Source organism: Corvus hawaiiensis, chromosome 6, assembly GCF_020740725.1.
Source record: "Corvus hawaiiensis isolate bCorHaw1 chromosome 6, bCorHaw1.pri.cur, whole genome shotgun sequence".
Taxonomy (NCBI): domain Eukaryota; kingdom Metazoa; phylum Chordata; class Aves; order Passeriformes; family Corvidae; genus Corvus; species Corvus hawaiiensis.
Window position 1 is genome coordinate 28,273,795 of NC_063218.1, and position 16,400 is coordinate 28,290,194.

Below are 16,400 nucleotides of genomic sequence, written 5' to 3' on the forward strand. Positions count from 1 at the left end.
GAACAAGAACATAGTGGAATTTACTGACTGAAATAATGCATGAAGAAGTGTAGCCAGTTTTAAAAATTTTAATAATAATATCTGTTAATTTTATTTTTTAAACTTGAATAAGATACTCTATAAAATGTACAAACTGAGGTTAACCTTTGAAGAAATAGAAGACAATTAGGGCAGAGCTGTAAAGCTGTTGACATCTGGTTCTTTATGCAACATCTGTATCTGGAACCAGTTACATGCTATGTTCTAATTTACTTGCAATAGCAGAGCAGGAAGTCATGTTTGTACAGCTCACTGCACAAATACCTTAAAGTAGTGAATATCTAGTAGATTTAAAGTGATAGGTCCATGCTAGATGTTTCACTGGTAAAGAAAGCAATTCCCATTTATTTTATTTTTTTTTCTAATGAACAGAAGATGAGCAGAATTGTCTCCAGAAGAAGAGCAGTATCGTGAACCTCAGTACTAGACTAAACCAAAACTTGAAACATACACAGTGCGATACAGATGTGTGTAAATTTTAGGGCTGTGGCTCTGGGGTTGACCTGGGACTGAATAATGAAGGAGGCTGTTGCCAACATGAAAATACAGAATCAGAGAATGTTAAGGGGTTAGAAGGGACCTTAAAGATCATCTAGTCCCACCCCCCCGCCATGGGCAGGGACACCTCCCACTAGACCAAGTTGTTCAAGGCCTTATCCACTCTGCCCTTGAGCACTGCCAAGGTCGGGGCATCTACAAACTCCCTGAGCAACCTGTTCTTGGTGTCTAACCACCCTCACAGTGAAAAATGTCTTTCTAATATCACTCTTAAGATTCCCCTCTTTCAGTGTGTACCCATTGCTCCTTGTCCTATTGCTACAGTTCCTAAAGAAGAATCCTTTTCCAGCTTTTCTGTAGGTTCCCTTGCAGTACTGGGAGGTTGCTGTAGGTCTCCATAAAACCTTCTCTTTTCCAGTCCAATTTGTTGCAAATATCGAAGTGTATCTGGTGAAGAAGGCAGGAAAAAAACTGAAAAAAGAGAAGAAATAATGGCATAGTTTATAAAGTTGCCATTTATATAATGACAAAGTTTATAAACTCATTTTTTGAGTTTGTATTTATCCCCACACCTGCTGCTAAATTGCTTTGTGGAGCAAGTCAAGTAACTTAAGTAATACTGCACTGTTGCTTTGTCTGCTCAATCCATGAGACCTGGCTTGCTAAAGTGTCAGAGCCTGCAGCTGCTACTTTAAGAAGTGCTTCATTTTGAATGAATTAAACACGATATAACAAATACAGACTTACTTTGCATGTAGAGAAGGAGCAAAAAGGAGCAAACAGTTGCAGCTTTATCTTCTTGATTACCCTCTGTTGCCCTTCATCTCTATAACCATGTATATATTTATATAACTATATGAAAAAGTATTTTCCCTTGCTGTTCATGCTGTGGCTCTAACCACATCCCTTCCTTACATTTTGCGACGCAGAGGGTGTGCCACCTTAGTTTCTCAGTTTGCATTTGCTACATATAATGGGAAGTACTTTGGAAGGCAAACAAACGTGGAAGATCAAACTGGGCACAGGCAGCTTACTCTTCCTTGGACTAAGTTCCTGATAATTCACAGATCTAATCATATTTCTCATTTCATGTGCCTGTTATCGTGCCGATATTTTTTAAAATATTAATATACTGTAACAAACAGTATCATACAAAAGTAATTGAGAAAATTTTTTCAACTGTTATTTAAAAAAATGATCAGCATCTTCAAATAAGTTGCTCCATACTGTATCCAAACAGTAAAGAGAAAACAAACCAATTAATCCCAGACATGGATTGATGGAGGCATCACAAGTAGAATAATTGTAAGTGTAGTGACTCAGTAGAGTGGTCCCGCGGAGCAGATGGAGTTTTCATAGACAGCCTTAATTTTGGCACTTCGAGTTTTAAAATGTCTGGCTTTGCAAACTTAAACATATTTTTGTGTGTGTTCAGATGTATATACAGTTATACTGATTCAGAAACATACAAGGGAATGGAAGTTATTTGTACCAAAGTCTGTGTGCTTTATCACTAGATTTGAAAAACTGAAATGCTTCTTACAGTTTGCCAATTGACCTAATAATCCAGAGAAATATGTGTAATGTTTTTGTTTTCATCCTGCAGCTGGTCATATCATCACATTCAGGTGATGAAATATTCTATGTTTAGAAAATATCTGTAAATGCTTAACATGTAGAGAAATTCTGAGATAGTAATGTATTTAAATATTTTTGCCAGACTGGTTTTGGGTAAGTAGTTCAGGTGATCAAACTTTGTTTTTCTTTTACTGGGTCATTTGTTGAACAGTATAGCAGAAGAAAAACAGTGCCAGAAAAAAGACTTTGTGATCAAGTCATACGGTTCTTACGAATTACATGCTATGTACATTAGTCAGATTCATACTCAGAAACAGTTCTAATTTGTACTTAGGTCCTCTAATTAAAAAGTATATTGTATGCATTTGGTTCAAGGGCACTAGTATCTTAAGTGAATGTATTTCATATAAAATTTTCTCTCAGTGTATCGTAACTAATGCTAATGAGCAGCATAGTAAGTTGAATTCAGCCTCATAATCTTAGGTCAAGTCCATCCATCACTCATTCCAATGATTTGAAACTACATGGTGCATTTAACTTTACTTCTTCTAGGCAATTAGATGTGTCGGCTGTCCCTTCTGCAAATCTCTGCAGGTCTTGGAAGTTTCTTTAAAATTGATCCACTGAGGCAAATACTTTCTGTACCTGGAATAAGGTTTAAAAAATTGCCTGCCTCATGAAGAATGTTAAATTTGGATGCTGTTATTGACATTCTCCTACTTAGAACATCTGCAGTAGGAGTTCTGTTTCCTTTCTCCTCAGTTGCCTTCACTTATTTTTGCTTAAGGGAGGAACATAAGAAATGGATTGAAATGACCATCACATTTGTAACTGTGGTGGTGAACAATTAAAATGTTTTGTTTGGGTCTTTAAATTTTATAAAATGATACCTTGTTTTTCTTCTGGTCTCCATAGTGCACCAATTTGCCTCTTGGACATAAGGATTTCAGTACATCAAAAATCTCGTGAGTCAGACTAGCTGTTTGTCTAGCCAAGTACACTGGTCTCCAGCAGCAATAGTTACGAGAAGCTCTTCAAGGAGGCCTCTCATGCCTGGTTCCCTCTTATGAGCTTATTTCTCATGCTGCCCCCTCAAGTCCCTATCATTTATTAGTGGTTTTAGAGGGCATATCCATTCTTATTTCAGGATCAGCTTTGAACCTGTGGTCCATTTGTTTGTGTAATATGTTTTTGATTGTTAATGCTTCTGCTTCCACACTTCACATAAATTCCAGAAGATCCCTGTATGATCTCTATAAAAAGAGCTTAGAAGTTTTCTGTACCCCTTGTGTGCTCTCTGTGTAAGGAACCTGAGGCATTTCTTGCTAGAGTGGTATTTCCAGTTAGAGGGGAAAGGTTGTCAGATAGAACATGCTGAGAGCTGTGTGTGTAAACCTTGTTCTCCCATCAGGAATAGTTTTCTCATATCTCACAGTCCTCTTTAGTATTTTGCACTGTATTCTGGGAATACACCAGAAGGTTTTGGAACTATGGGCCTGAACAAAGTGAGAGGTCAATGCAGCCAAATCCGTTAGTCTGGTATGTCAAAACTGGGCCTTGCACCCTGAGTTCCTTGCAGATATTCAAGAGTCACAAGTTTTAATGTGGGCAAAAATGCAGTCATCCTCTGCCTTGTGATGGGCACTGCTGGTAGGGTATGAGGATAGTCATATGTGTCTGAGGAGTAGGTAGGTCTGCTTAGGTTGATTTAGTATGAGCTAGCTGGAGTGTGGACAGTTAATGAAGCATGGTCAAAGTATCTTAGTATTTTTCCTGGTTGTAAATTAAATGTTTCTTTGAATTTTTGAGTTTTCTTTTGCATCTCTAAGGCATCCTAATTCAGAAGATGTGAAACAGCTATAACTGAACATAGACACTGGCAAATGTGCTTGCTTTAAGATGTATTAATGTAGGTAAAGACTAGAGACTGAATTGTTCAGGAAGGAAAGTTTCTGGATGGAACAATAATCTGCAGCATTTTTTGTATCCCGACATATTTCAAGTTTGTGTTATTTTTCCCACTCAGCTGATCTGCTGTCAAAAAAAGAGTGACTTGGACAATTACAGCTTTTTCAGATGAGGAAATAAGGTAATGTCTATGCTGCAGTAATGTAGAGATTTGCCTTCTGAAGGCCAGTGAGGATATATGCTGCTCTCAAGGTGGTAAGATGACTGTACACTGTAAGTGGCACTGGACAGGTTATCAAGATTTTTTGTTTTTCTTTGCCCTCATCTCCCAAATAGACCACCAATTAATTTTTACATCTGTCTTATCAGACTGAATACTCAGCAGCATGTGCTGTACAAGTAGGGATCCACAGTTGGAAAAGACAATCTGGCAGGTTGTTTTGGTTTTCAGCTGTTTGACTAATTGCTATATATGTAAAAAACAGTAAGTGGAAATAGAAGTAGAGCATATGAATTTTCATTATCCTGAAATATAAGCCCCTATTCAAACACTGTTTTTTAAAAAAAAATTTAAAGGTTAATGAACTTTATCTACTGATAGAGTGGTATTTGTTTCTTCATTGTGTAGATTACATTCTTTCTTTGTATATTTATTGTGGAATTAGTGTCATATGATGATCTTTCAGCTTTTGAATCACTACTTGCTTGAAAAATGATTGTTCCTAAGAAGTTTGGCTATGTAGCAACAAGGCATTTCAATACGAAATTACTGTATCTTTTTTTTTTTGGCTGTTGCACATTACTGGGTTCAAAACATATACTATTTTATATTGAAGCTCTTAAAAAATGTTTTGGTTTCCAATTTTTTTTCTCTCCTCTCCTTTGGTAAAGAATATTTATTTTACATATCTTATTTTAGGAAACTCCTTAGGAAGTTTCCTTAACTGTCTTCTAAAGATTGCACTTAAATGAGGAAGGGAATATACATACACTTGTTTTATGTGTGTCTGGCTAATGTGTTTAAAAGTGTGTCTAAAACCTGTAAAAATTTCAAAACATAAGCCTTTCTTCCCTAAGTCTTTGATCTCTCTGTTTTGACATACTGCTGTAGATAGAACTGACCTTACATATGGACTGTGGTGTGAAAAGTGGCATGCAAGTGCTGACATTAAGTTACTGTTACTTTCAGTATTTTGTCTCTGTTGTGAAAATTTTACTCTGACACTTTCATGTAAGTGATGGAGTCATTGCATCACTCTGTGCCTCTATTTATTCATATTTGGAAAGGACAGTTATATTTCAATCTTTCTTCACTTGTGTACTTTGAGATCAATGGGCAAAGCTTACAGGAGCATCACTGGTAATAGTACTAGTAATTAACTATTAAAAAAATTTATTTCTATTCAGAATAAGAATAGGTGATTAATAAAGTGTGCAGAAACAACTAGTGCTATGCAGGCAAAGTTTATATGTAGAAAATGGGAGTTGGAAAGATATTTAATCATTCTTACAGGAATACAATTAATTTGTTGTGGTGCATATCAGGGAAAAAATACTTTGAATTTTAGTTCATATCAATTCTGAGGTCATAAAAGGGAGAGACTGATGCTTTAGGCTTTACTATAAACAAGTGACATTTCTGTTTAGATTTTGGAATGTTAACATATATCTTTGTTCTCCCAAGTCTCTTTTTGTCCTAGGTCATGTACTTGACACTTTGCATTCACAACTCTTTCAGTGACGCACATTTAGGGTTTATGTAAATTCAACTGGGGGCCAATGTCACCGTTTCTGCTTGTTTCCCATGGTGTATTGCTAAGCAACATGTGTATGAACAACAGTCTTTGCTTTCATTTTATCTCATTCCTGTCCCACTCCAGCCCCCCACTTCACTAAATAGTGACACAAGTTTGAAAGGTAGGTATTAGCTTGTCAGGCAAAACAGTAGTTTTAGTTCACAGTTTGTGAAAAATGAAAGATGCAGTAGATAGTGAGGATTTTGGATGTTGGATGTTCTTCAGTTTCACTATTTAAATATTGATCATATTCCCAGCAATTACTTTATTTTTCTTGTAGTCACCTTTTTTTTTTTTTTTTCTTTTGAAAGCAATGACTCATTAGGATATTTTTACGCATGCTCAGCCATATTCACTGAGAAAAATAGTTTTGGAATACTTACGTATTTTTTTACATATTGTTCTCATGTACACAACTATTATATTGGATCTATACAAGTTATGGGTAAATTATAGATCTGAGTGTCTATTTTGGATATTGCTGAAGACAATTTATTGCACTGCCTAGATTCTTGAAATGTAAATGATAGAACATTATGCAAATGTATACGTGTATATATACAAAGAGAGAGACAGGATTTACTATAACTAGAGTTCATAGTGTATGATATTTTACATTCATGTATAGCAATCTAGATTCTGGTGAGAGAATTGAGGAGAACCTCAGTAGTCAACTGAATTGAAAAACAATTCATAGTCAACAGAGTTGAGAAAAAATGGAAGTAAAGGGCACATTTTCTTGCATGAGCTGTCGCTAAAGGCAAAACTCAGGAAGGAGATATATTCAAAGGTATTTTATCAATTTCATTTATATATTTTTGGGCAGTAACTTTATTTTTCAGTATTAATTTTACTGGCATAGTGAAAAGAGTTTTCGAGATTCCCCCCCACCCCCTCACTGTGCAGACTTCCCTGCATATGTTTTGCTAGATTTTTATGTGGTGGTGTGTTGTGATTACCTTGTCTTGCTTTTCCTAGAAGGAACATTTTGTGAATTTCCAAATATGAGCTGTCATTGCTGGTCCTGCTAGATTTGGACTAGGAGCAGTTGAGTATATTGTTTACTGATGGCTTGCTTTGTAACTGTACTGCATTTTAAATCTGGTGCTCAACATCTGAACTGCTTTCTCAGATTTTACCATTAAAATTATCTTACAGAACTTAAATCTTGTACCTATTTGATATTATAATTTGCATGTAACATACAGCTAAAGGCAATCAGTAGTAAATTTATTTGATTTACATTTTTTACTTGTATTGGAAGACTGATGGTAGCCTTGTTCCTATTTTGCCTTTCTTTTTTTTTTCCATTTTTGAGGAGAAAAAGAATGTCTTTTGCAGAATGTTTGATTATACAAAGGTGAACTCCGTTATTTTTCTCATTTGATATTCATCAATTTGCATGTTAATGTTTTCAATGGAAACTAAATATGCTAATTTCACAGCTTCTTAGCAGATTCCTTAATCATGAAGATATTTGTATGTTTAAAAAGAAATGAGGTAAACTGCCAACATTGCTTCATAAAATTATGCTGCAGGTCAATCTGAAAATCTTGACTGCTGCAGGAGCCTTGTCTCCATAGGGACTAGAACCAGCTATCACTGAAATTGAAATTAACTGTAAAATTTGTCTTCTGGGTTGGTTGATTCCTCTGTCTTTTAGCTATGGTTTATGTAAACAGTCAAGCAAATGTTCAGTCAGCAAGTCAGTTAACAGGTCTTCCAATCTTTTTTGTATATGTTCTTTAAAAATGTTTGTACACATAGTAAATATAGGTAGCTTCTTATATTCAATTATAATCAGATGGATAAGGACTTCAATGCTTTTGTCTGTTGTAAAATGGAGTTAGCATGATGAAAGCCAAGAACCACTGTTTCAGAATTAATATACATCAGAAAAACTAAAAAGGTGTTGGTAGGACTTTCAGAACTTCTCTTCTGAAGCTAACCAAATTTTTTACTTAGTGTGAATTTTTTCCTTTCATGTCTGCAGAGATAATACTGTAATGTCAGGCTGCAATAAGCTGAAATACATTAAAATAGTAGTACAATTAACAGGCTTGCTGTCCTAGTAGCACTGTAAGCAGGTCCATGGTAGGGCTGGGAGGATATTTGAGAGATACTTAAAATACACTGGGCTCTTCTGCATAGTAATAGGGGGAAGGAAGTTTCAGAGAAATATAATTTAGAGTACCTCTGTTAGGGTTTGCCCTAATGGCCTGTATTACCTCTAATATAGTCACCCTCCTGGGCAGCTGGTGGTGGTAGGACTGAGTCCTATCAAATGACTAGGAACTCTTTTAAATATATTGAGAATTTTTTCAGTAATATTACATCACAGAGCAGTTTAATTTGTACTCTTGCAGAGTATTATTTCTAACACTTGCTGGGTATCGTTTGTACCACATTATCATTGTATTTAAACTTGATTAATATGTCTTCTGACTTCATTTTCTTATACTGTATGGTAAATGCTGAATAATTATGTCTGTAAATTCATGCAGTTTAGAGCTTATTCTTTGCATTTCATAGTCAAATTTTACAATTGTCATCCAAATGTCCTCATTTAAATGAGATATGCATCTCATGAGGCTGTCCCAATAAGAAAAAATTTAAATAAAATGTATGTTGTCTTGTCATTATGATCTCTGTGAAGAGATTTTTCTCTTCAGCTGTGTTTCAGTGTTAACCCAATTCTCCATAGTTATTCCAGTAACGTTGTTTCAAAGGAATAAAACTTAATTATATGCTTTTTCTTTAAAATGTTCACCAACCTTTAAACAATATATGTATAATATGTTTTAAGCACTGTTATTATTGTAATAATAACTAGTTGAACCTTGACTACAGGCTGATGTCTGGAAATTAATATTTTGGTGCCCCTTAAATGGTTTTCTGCAAAAAGACATTACCAAGGCAGACTGATACCATACAATCTCTTGGAGCTAAATTAATATTTAAAAATCACATTTCTTAAATAGTTTCTTAACAGGAATAATTTGGTAACCTTCAGCAAGTAGATTTGATGAGGTGAATGTCCTTTTTCAGACCAGATTTCAAATAGGTCTAAGTAAAATCAGTACTTTTTAAAAAAGGTATTCAGCAGAAATAAGTGCACTTTGCAACATACACTGTTACAAACCATTTCTATGAACAGACTAAGACAGATTTTTATTCTCTAATCATATGTTTAGGGGGTTGGCTATTTAGTAGATTTTTAGCTTTCCAGATGCTCAAACAATGCACTCTTAAGTACAGTATCCATAGATTATCCCCAGAATGCTGTAGATTAGCTATTTTAAGATTTGAATTGTGACTAAAAGCTGAGAAAAAGCAACAGCAGTTGCAGTTGGAAATGTGTTGTCTCCATTAGCTCATTTAAAATCTATTTATCAGTGAAAGAGACAAAGTAGGCTGTGTCTGCGTATAACACTGTTACTTCATTAATATTTTACATACATATGTGTGTGTCTATAAATAAAACCCTTATGTGAATTCTGAAAACAACGAAGAGTATCCAAATGAGAGGCCTTTTTTGTTTGTTTATTTAACTAGGAGGGCAGTACAAGTTGTGATCACCAAGGACTTATTAGCAAATTTTGGACAATAATGAACATACTTAAAATTTAAGTAGAGCTTCTTTCTGTTTGTTTAGATACTCAGAAATTTACAGTTTTGGCAGATAGGTTATTTCACTGCCAGTTGGGATAGTATTTTTAATTTGCTTTAATTTAGTAATTGTAAATCTTACAAAAATGTCTTGCTATTGAATACTTTGTAACATGTGATTTTTAATCCTTAAAATTAAGCATAAAATATGTTTAATTTAAAAGAATTTGCTTTAAATGTTTTTCTTATTAGCAAACAGTACTTGCTGGATCTATGTCTTGTTGGGTTACCTGATTTAGCTAACTTAAGGCAAACCAAGCTAGAAGCCCTGCTTCTTAAAATATTTAGGTTAAAGAAATATTTAAGTTAATTAAATGGCTTTTCTGATGTAAGTCATTTGCCTCCAAACAAGTAAGCTCCACAGATACTTTAATGAGAAATCAACAAAGAGTTGTAATACATTCTCTACTCAGAATAAAGCCAACCCAAATAATCTTTTTAATGGCTTATGTCGGAGTTGCTAAAAGTCTGAAGTGATACAGAGCTTACTTTCAAATATAGGAGCTATCTATACTGCAGTTGAGTATGTTACAAAATACTTTTTTTAAAATCAGGAATGACAGGCCATTCAGTAATGTTTTAATTTTCTGACTTAGTTTGGTGTAATAAAAATTGTCTCTCAGCGAACCTCTCCTCCATGATACATAGTAAAAAGAGTCTCCATATGTTGTTATTATAGCCTTTCTGAATTCAAGTTGACTTTGAGCAGGTTCCTGCAGAATGCGATGGTTCCAGTACATTTCAAATTGATGGAGGACAGCTACAGAGCAGCCTTGCAGGCGGAAAAGAACCAGTATGTGTAAACCCAAAAGCGTTGAGCAACATTATTATTACCCTTCTCTAGTCACAAAGAGGACATGAAAAATTGCTTTATTTGTTCATTTCTTTTTACCAGTAATGTTATTTCAGAACCATTACTGGTTGGTTGTTAGCAGTACTGACAATATTTTGTGTATGTTCCTTTATTTTGTTTTTCTGATTTTCATATCGTACAGTCATAGAACAGCCCAGGTTGGAAGGAACCTTGGAAGATCATGTGGCCCAACCTTTTGTGGGAAAGGCAGCCTAGGTGACATTTTCTAGCATCCTCTCCAATCACATCTTGAAAACCTCCAGTGATAAGGACTCATGTACCTGGGAGGTTGTTGCAATGGTTTGATGCCAGCTTGATGCCAGGCACCCACCAAAGCCACTCATTCACTTGCCTCTGCAAACTGGACAGAGGAGAGAAAATTTAATGAAAGGTTCATGAGTTGAGATAAGATCTGGGAGAGAGATCATTCATCAAATACCATCATGAGCAAAACAGGCTCAACTTGGAGATATGCTTTAATTTTTCTTACGCTAACAAAATCAGAGCAGGATAATGAGAAATAAAATAAGCCCTTAAAAATACCTTCCCCCCCCCCTCTCCCTCCTTCCCAGCTCTACCTCCTGCCCCAGCAGTACATGGAGGCAGGGAATGGGGTTTATGGTCATTTCATCACTTGAGGCTTTTCCTGTTGCTCAGGAAGAAGAGTCATTCCCCTGCTGCACTGTGGGATCCCTCCCACGGGAGACAGTTCCCTGTTAACTTCTCTGATGTGAGCCCATCTTGTGAGAAACAGATCCCTGCGAACTGCTGCGATGTGAGTCCATCCCATGGGCAGCAGTTCCCCTCAAACTGCTGTGTTGTGGGTCATTCTTCCACAGGGTGCAGTCCTTGACAGACAGGCTGCTCCAGCCTGGAAGCAGGGCCCCTCTATCCACGGGTCTCCCGTGGGGTAAGAGCCTCCTCTCAGGCATCCACCTGTTCTGGTGTTGGGCTCCTCCACAGGCTGCAGGTGGACCTCTGCATCCCCATGGACCTCTGTGGGGACAGCTGCTTCACCATGGTCTGCACCATGGGCTGCAGGGGAATCTCTGCTCCTGTACCTGGATCACATCCTGCCCCTCCTTCTCCACTGACCTTGGTGTCTCCATGTTATTCTGCTCGCATATTCTCACTGTACTCTTCTCTGACTGGAATTAAAACTGCACAACCTTTGTTATGATTTCTTCTTAAATATTTTATCACAGTGGCATTGCCACCATCTCTAATTGGCCCAGCCTTGGCCAGCAGCATGTCCATCTTCAGAACCATCAGGGATTGGCTCTGCTGGACATGGTAGAAGCTTCTAGCAGCTTCTCTCAGAAGCTACCCCTGTAGCTCCCCCAGTTCCAAAAACCAGGCCATGCAAACCCAATACAGTTTGACTGCTCTCACTGTAGAGAGCACTTAGATTGAGGTGGAACATTTCCTCATGCAGCTTCTGCCTGTTGCCCATGTTTTCTCTGCATGGCTCCTTGTGAAGAGGGAAGTTTCTGTCCTCACTGCACCCACCCTTTAAGTACTCAAATATGAGTTGAAATGGTTAGTACTGTTAATGTTTTTGCCTCTACTAGAGAATTTTCACCCATGTATCTGGAACACTGCAAAAGATAAATTAAAAAAATAAATCTCCAAGCAAAAAGAATATGATAAGTAAGACATTTTTTGCACTGCTTCCAAATTTAAGATTATGTAATATCAGCATGCTGAAAGCTAAGCTTCACTGTTTGTTGAGCAGTCCAGCTGCAGTTACTGGAAACAATGGTACAGATACATCAGCTTTCTATTGTTAACCTATAAGCCAAGTGTCTTATTACTGGCTGTATCTCACATCCAGTACTGACCTCGAGTTAAATGCACAGAGGAATTGGAGGCAGCGAAGTGTCAGTGGAGCACTGATAACCATAAGAAGAATAATTAAAAAAGAGAATTTGTGTCATTTTTTCCATACCTCATGTTCTCTCTAATATGAAAACATTTTTTGCTCTCTGTTGTTTGCTCAGAATAACACTATAAGCACTGCTGGGACTATACCACCATTCTTGTTGCAGATAACTCGCTTGAAATGCACATGGATTGATTAAACGGCTGAAGTGCCCTGAGCACGGACTCCCAGCTGTGCTCGTTCTGATTGCTGCTCGCGGTGTGTGCTGGGAATTTGCTCACGGAGAACTGGCAGGCGTTTGGTATAACCCTGCTCAATACTAATTGTGTAATAAAACTGGTAATGGAGAAAAATGGGCGTAATATTCTCAGGTATGAATGGGCTTTTGAAAAAAAAGGAAAGACCTGGCACTACCGCATAATTCGGAGTTCAGATGTTCAATTTTCATATACCTTTTGTATAAATGCTAGCTGTTTAACTAATAGCACAAACTAGATGGTTTACTGAATCCTGTTGTCACCGCTGAGTTTTTACTCAATTTTACCTATCAAGGTGAATTTTTGGTAAGATCTTGTAAGATTTTTTTAAAATTTATCTTTACTGGAGTGATCTTACTTGCATTCTTGTTTACAGAAGAATACTGAAGGCAACATGACAGAAGTTTCTGAAGGAGGAGCATTAGTTATTTTTAATATTAATCATTACTATGAAATTGGAAATTACAGAAGGAATCCTGTTATAGAATATCATATTTTATTATTAAGGTGCAAACTACGTTGCTGGTATTTAAGATGGGCAGGTGACTGTCAGTGATACCAGATCATCACATTGTGAGATTTGTGAGGTACAAAGACTGTAGTAAAGCCATTGTGTTAATTGTTGGAGTTAGTAAATTTGATCTGCTGGTGACTGAACTCTTCGTCTCGAACGTAATGAGTATTTAGCATTAAACAACTATATATTATTTATTCAAATCTTTCATCCAGAAAACCAGATCATTTTCTGTGCTGATGGGAGAAGACTGTGAGTATAATCCATGAGCTAGATACTGGTAGATGCAGAGTCAATGAATAAATACCCTTAAATATACGAAGAATTGGATTCACTGAATTGGTTCTCAGCACTAGTTCACAGTAAATGATTACAAGTATGTACTTGTCGTATAAGTACTGATTCTGACACTAAATTGGTGTGAGATGTGAATGAAGAAAACCAAGAGTAGTCCTTTATTTTATGGTATGTTTTTTTATGTTTGTAGATGTGGCTTGGTTCCAGTTAAGAATTTTCTGGCTTCTTATTTTTTTTAGTACAGACATATTTCAGATTTTGCCCTGCAAAGAGAGAAATTTTATGCAGACTAAATAGGCTTTTTTCTTTTAGAAAATCTAGCTATTGGTTAGAGTCACTGTTTTGAAATGTGAAAGATTTTTCACCAACACTGGGTTGGATTTTTCATTTAAATAAGCTTCTCAGTGTTATTACTGAATGAATAGTAAACTTGCAATCTAAAATCTGGTAACTATTCCATGACTTACTTTCACTTCTACATGCATTTGACATTGAAGTTAAAGTAGTTAAAATTAATGTTATATTCAAGAAGTGTTTAGCCGACCCTCTTGCTCGCAAATGGCTGGCAGTAATAGTTCCACTTTCTTCATTAGCTTTTAAGGAAATTACATTTCAAATAAAGTTACTAATGAGAATGAAGCCCCAGATTTCTCCTATAATGTTCATAAATTAATTAAAATTCTTGTACCTAAAAATGGGTTTGAGACTAGCAGGACTTCAATAAAATTGCTTGCAGTTTCCTGATTAGTAGATGAACTTTAGGGAAGATCAGCATTTAGTACTGTCTCTAGTAGGCCTAAAACTGCAAGAATGAAAGACGGCTCTTATTTCACTAAAGCTTTGCTGTCGTACCTTTCAACTTTCAAGCCTGCCAGTGTGTGTGATAGAAGGCATCAAAATGTGTGAAAAATGACCCAAATGCAGAACTGTTATTTGCAGTTATCAATACAAACTGTTATTGTGCCATAATTGACAGATGGTTTTGCACTCTAATATCTGTTTTTAAGGATATTTTTACACTGATTTAGACAGAGTTGTGTTGTGGGTTGTGGGGGTTTTGTGTGTTTTTGTGTGTTGGGGATTTTGTTTTTTGTTTTTTTTTTCTTTTTGCAGGGAGGGTTTGGGTTTTTTGTTTTGTTTTTTCTTCCCCTAACACAGCAGACACAAACCCCAGGAATTAATGGTGCTCAGCAAGAAGGAATTGCACTGTAAAAAAACTGTGGGCATATAGTAACAAATTGGAATTTGTTATATGAGTTGGGGAGCACTATGGCCAAAACACACTCTGAACTCCCTAAAAGTGCTGGTGAATAGCTGTTGGATGTTCTAGTGTCAGATATATATTTTTCTTTCTGTAAAACTCTGTAAGATCTGAAGTTTATTTTGCTGCAGAGAGAAAAAATACTTGAGAATTTATAAAGCTGGATAAAATGAAAATGGTTTGTTTCTAGTTCCTTGGCAAGAACATTTTGCTAAAGCACTGATAAAGTCTGCTGTTAAAGTGACTTCACCCAGTTCTTCCCTCCTGTCCAGTCATTTACTTGGAGTGAACAAATAGTAATTGTAGACCTGCTTGAACACTGGCATTAAAATTAATGCGTTCTTAGAAAGTTCTTATTTTCATACAGGTCACATCTTCTTTTCCTTAGGTGTACAATTTCAAAACTAGTGTCAGGACCAAACATCGATTTCTCTAATTTGGTGTAATTTCCACTTGAATTTTCTTAGATGTTAAACTGTATATTTTAAAACTAAATTAATTTTTTCTTTATTGAAAATCAACAGTTTACAGTTCCTTGCTTGAGAACAGCAGTAGCCAGATGTTTGTAAAACAGAAAAGAACTCCAGTTAATAGGAAGGTGGATGTTAGAGTTTGCTGGCCTGTTATGAATATTGTTGTGTTTCAGTGGAGGGTGGTGTTTTTTGGGGAATGGTATAAAAACCACATGGTTTGTGATTATGTTCTATTACAGAGAGTTTTGTAAATTTCAGTGTGCTCTTTGGATGGATTAATAGATGATCTTTCTGGCTCATGTCTTAACTGTTGATGGATAAGAAGATAGTATAAGCAGTAGAACAATGTTTCTGCAACACCATAAAATTTCCGTAGATCCTTTACTGATGTTAATTACAGCAGAGTTCTCCTATAAGAAGAATTTGAGTGACTGAGTTGAAACATCTTCAACCTCACTATCAGCAAGGTTTTCTTCTAATGATTACTTCTGCGAAGTGGAAATGCAGGAAGCCGCGGTGGTGCTGTGGTTCTTGGGTGAAGTGGTGGTGGAATTAAAGAACCTACTGATACTATGAGGACCTACCTGCATCTGGAGCTTGCTGTTTCCACCTGAAATGTTTAATTTTTGTGGAGAACAGAAGAAAAGAGATCTCAAGAGACATTTAAGTGAGGTAAAATGATAGGGTCCAGGTCAGGGAGGCAACTGTTTGAAAGAAATCTGAGAGGAGAAGTAGAAGCAGAAAGGAAGAGAGTCATGTAAGATGAGAATAAGATGGTAAGGAATGTTAAGCTAGTGTACAACTACAGGAAGTACAAACAAATGAAGAACTCTGAAATGTGGTTGTTTTTTTTTTTTTGTCTGTGAAACAGGCCATATTAGGTATTGTGGAAAAGAAAAGACAAAGCCTACAAAGAAATCCCAGAAGTAGGGGGAGGTAAGCGGCATGAAGGCAGACCATTTGGGAATACTGATTTGTCACCATTTCTTCATACTGCACATGCTCACAACTCTTTTTCCCTAATGTGGCCTTCTTGTATAATTACATAAAGCTGCTTATATGGAGATCTCTTCTCAGGCTGTTCTGTGTGTCAGTAGAGCCATTTCTTGTGTTTAAAAGTCCATAAAACTAATTTCTGAATACACCTATCCATCTGTCCATATTCTAAGTCTGCAGCTTTTTCTTACTCCCAGTGGGTTTTAGGGGTTTTCCTCAGCATTTGCTGAAGGTAAGTGTTAGCATGTATTGGTGATAACTGCATGGAATGTGTTCACAGCAGCCGCCTTTAAGCGCTATTTGAAATTGTTAGATACATTTCCTGAAATTAAGTAGAAAACTGTCACCCAGTATGTTTAGTGTTTTTTCGTACACACGT

The 16,400-nt window shown here is 36.4% G+C and overlaps 1 protein-coding gene across 5 annotated transcripts in view; it reads left to right on the top strand.

Annotated features, from left to right (window-relative positions):
- Positions 1–16,400, top strand: part of PRKD1 (protein kinase D1) — a 119,984-nt gene that overhangs the window by 17,437 nt on the left and 86,147 nt on the right. Inside the window, exon 1 of one of the 5 annotated variants that reach the window (XM_048307402.1) lies at positions 15,944–15,961. The exons of the other annotated variants lie outside the window; for them this stretch is intronic. The gene's annotated coding sequence lies outside the window, so the exon portion shown is untranslated. Of the gene's footprint in view, positions 1–15,943; positions 15,962–16,400 lie in introns of those variants that run through there. 5 annotated transcript variants of the gene reach the window in all.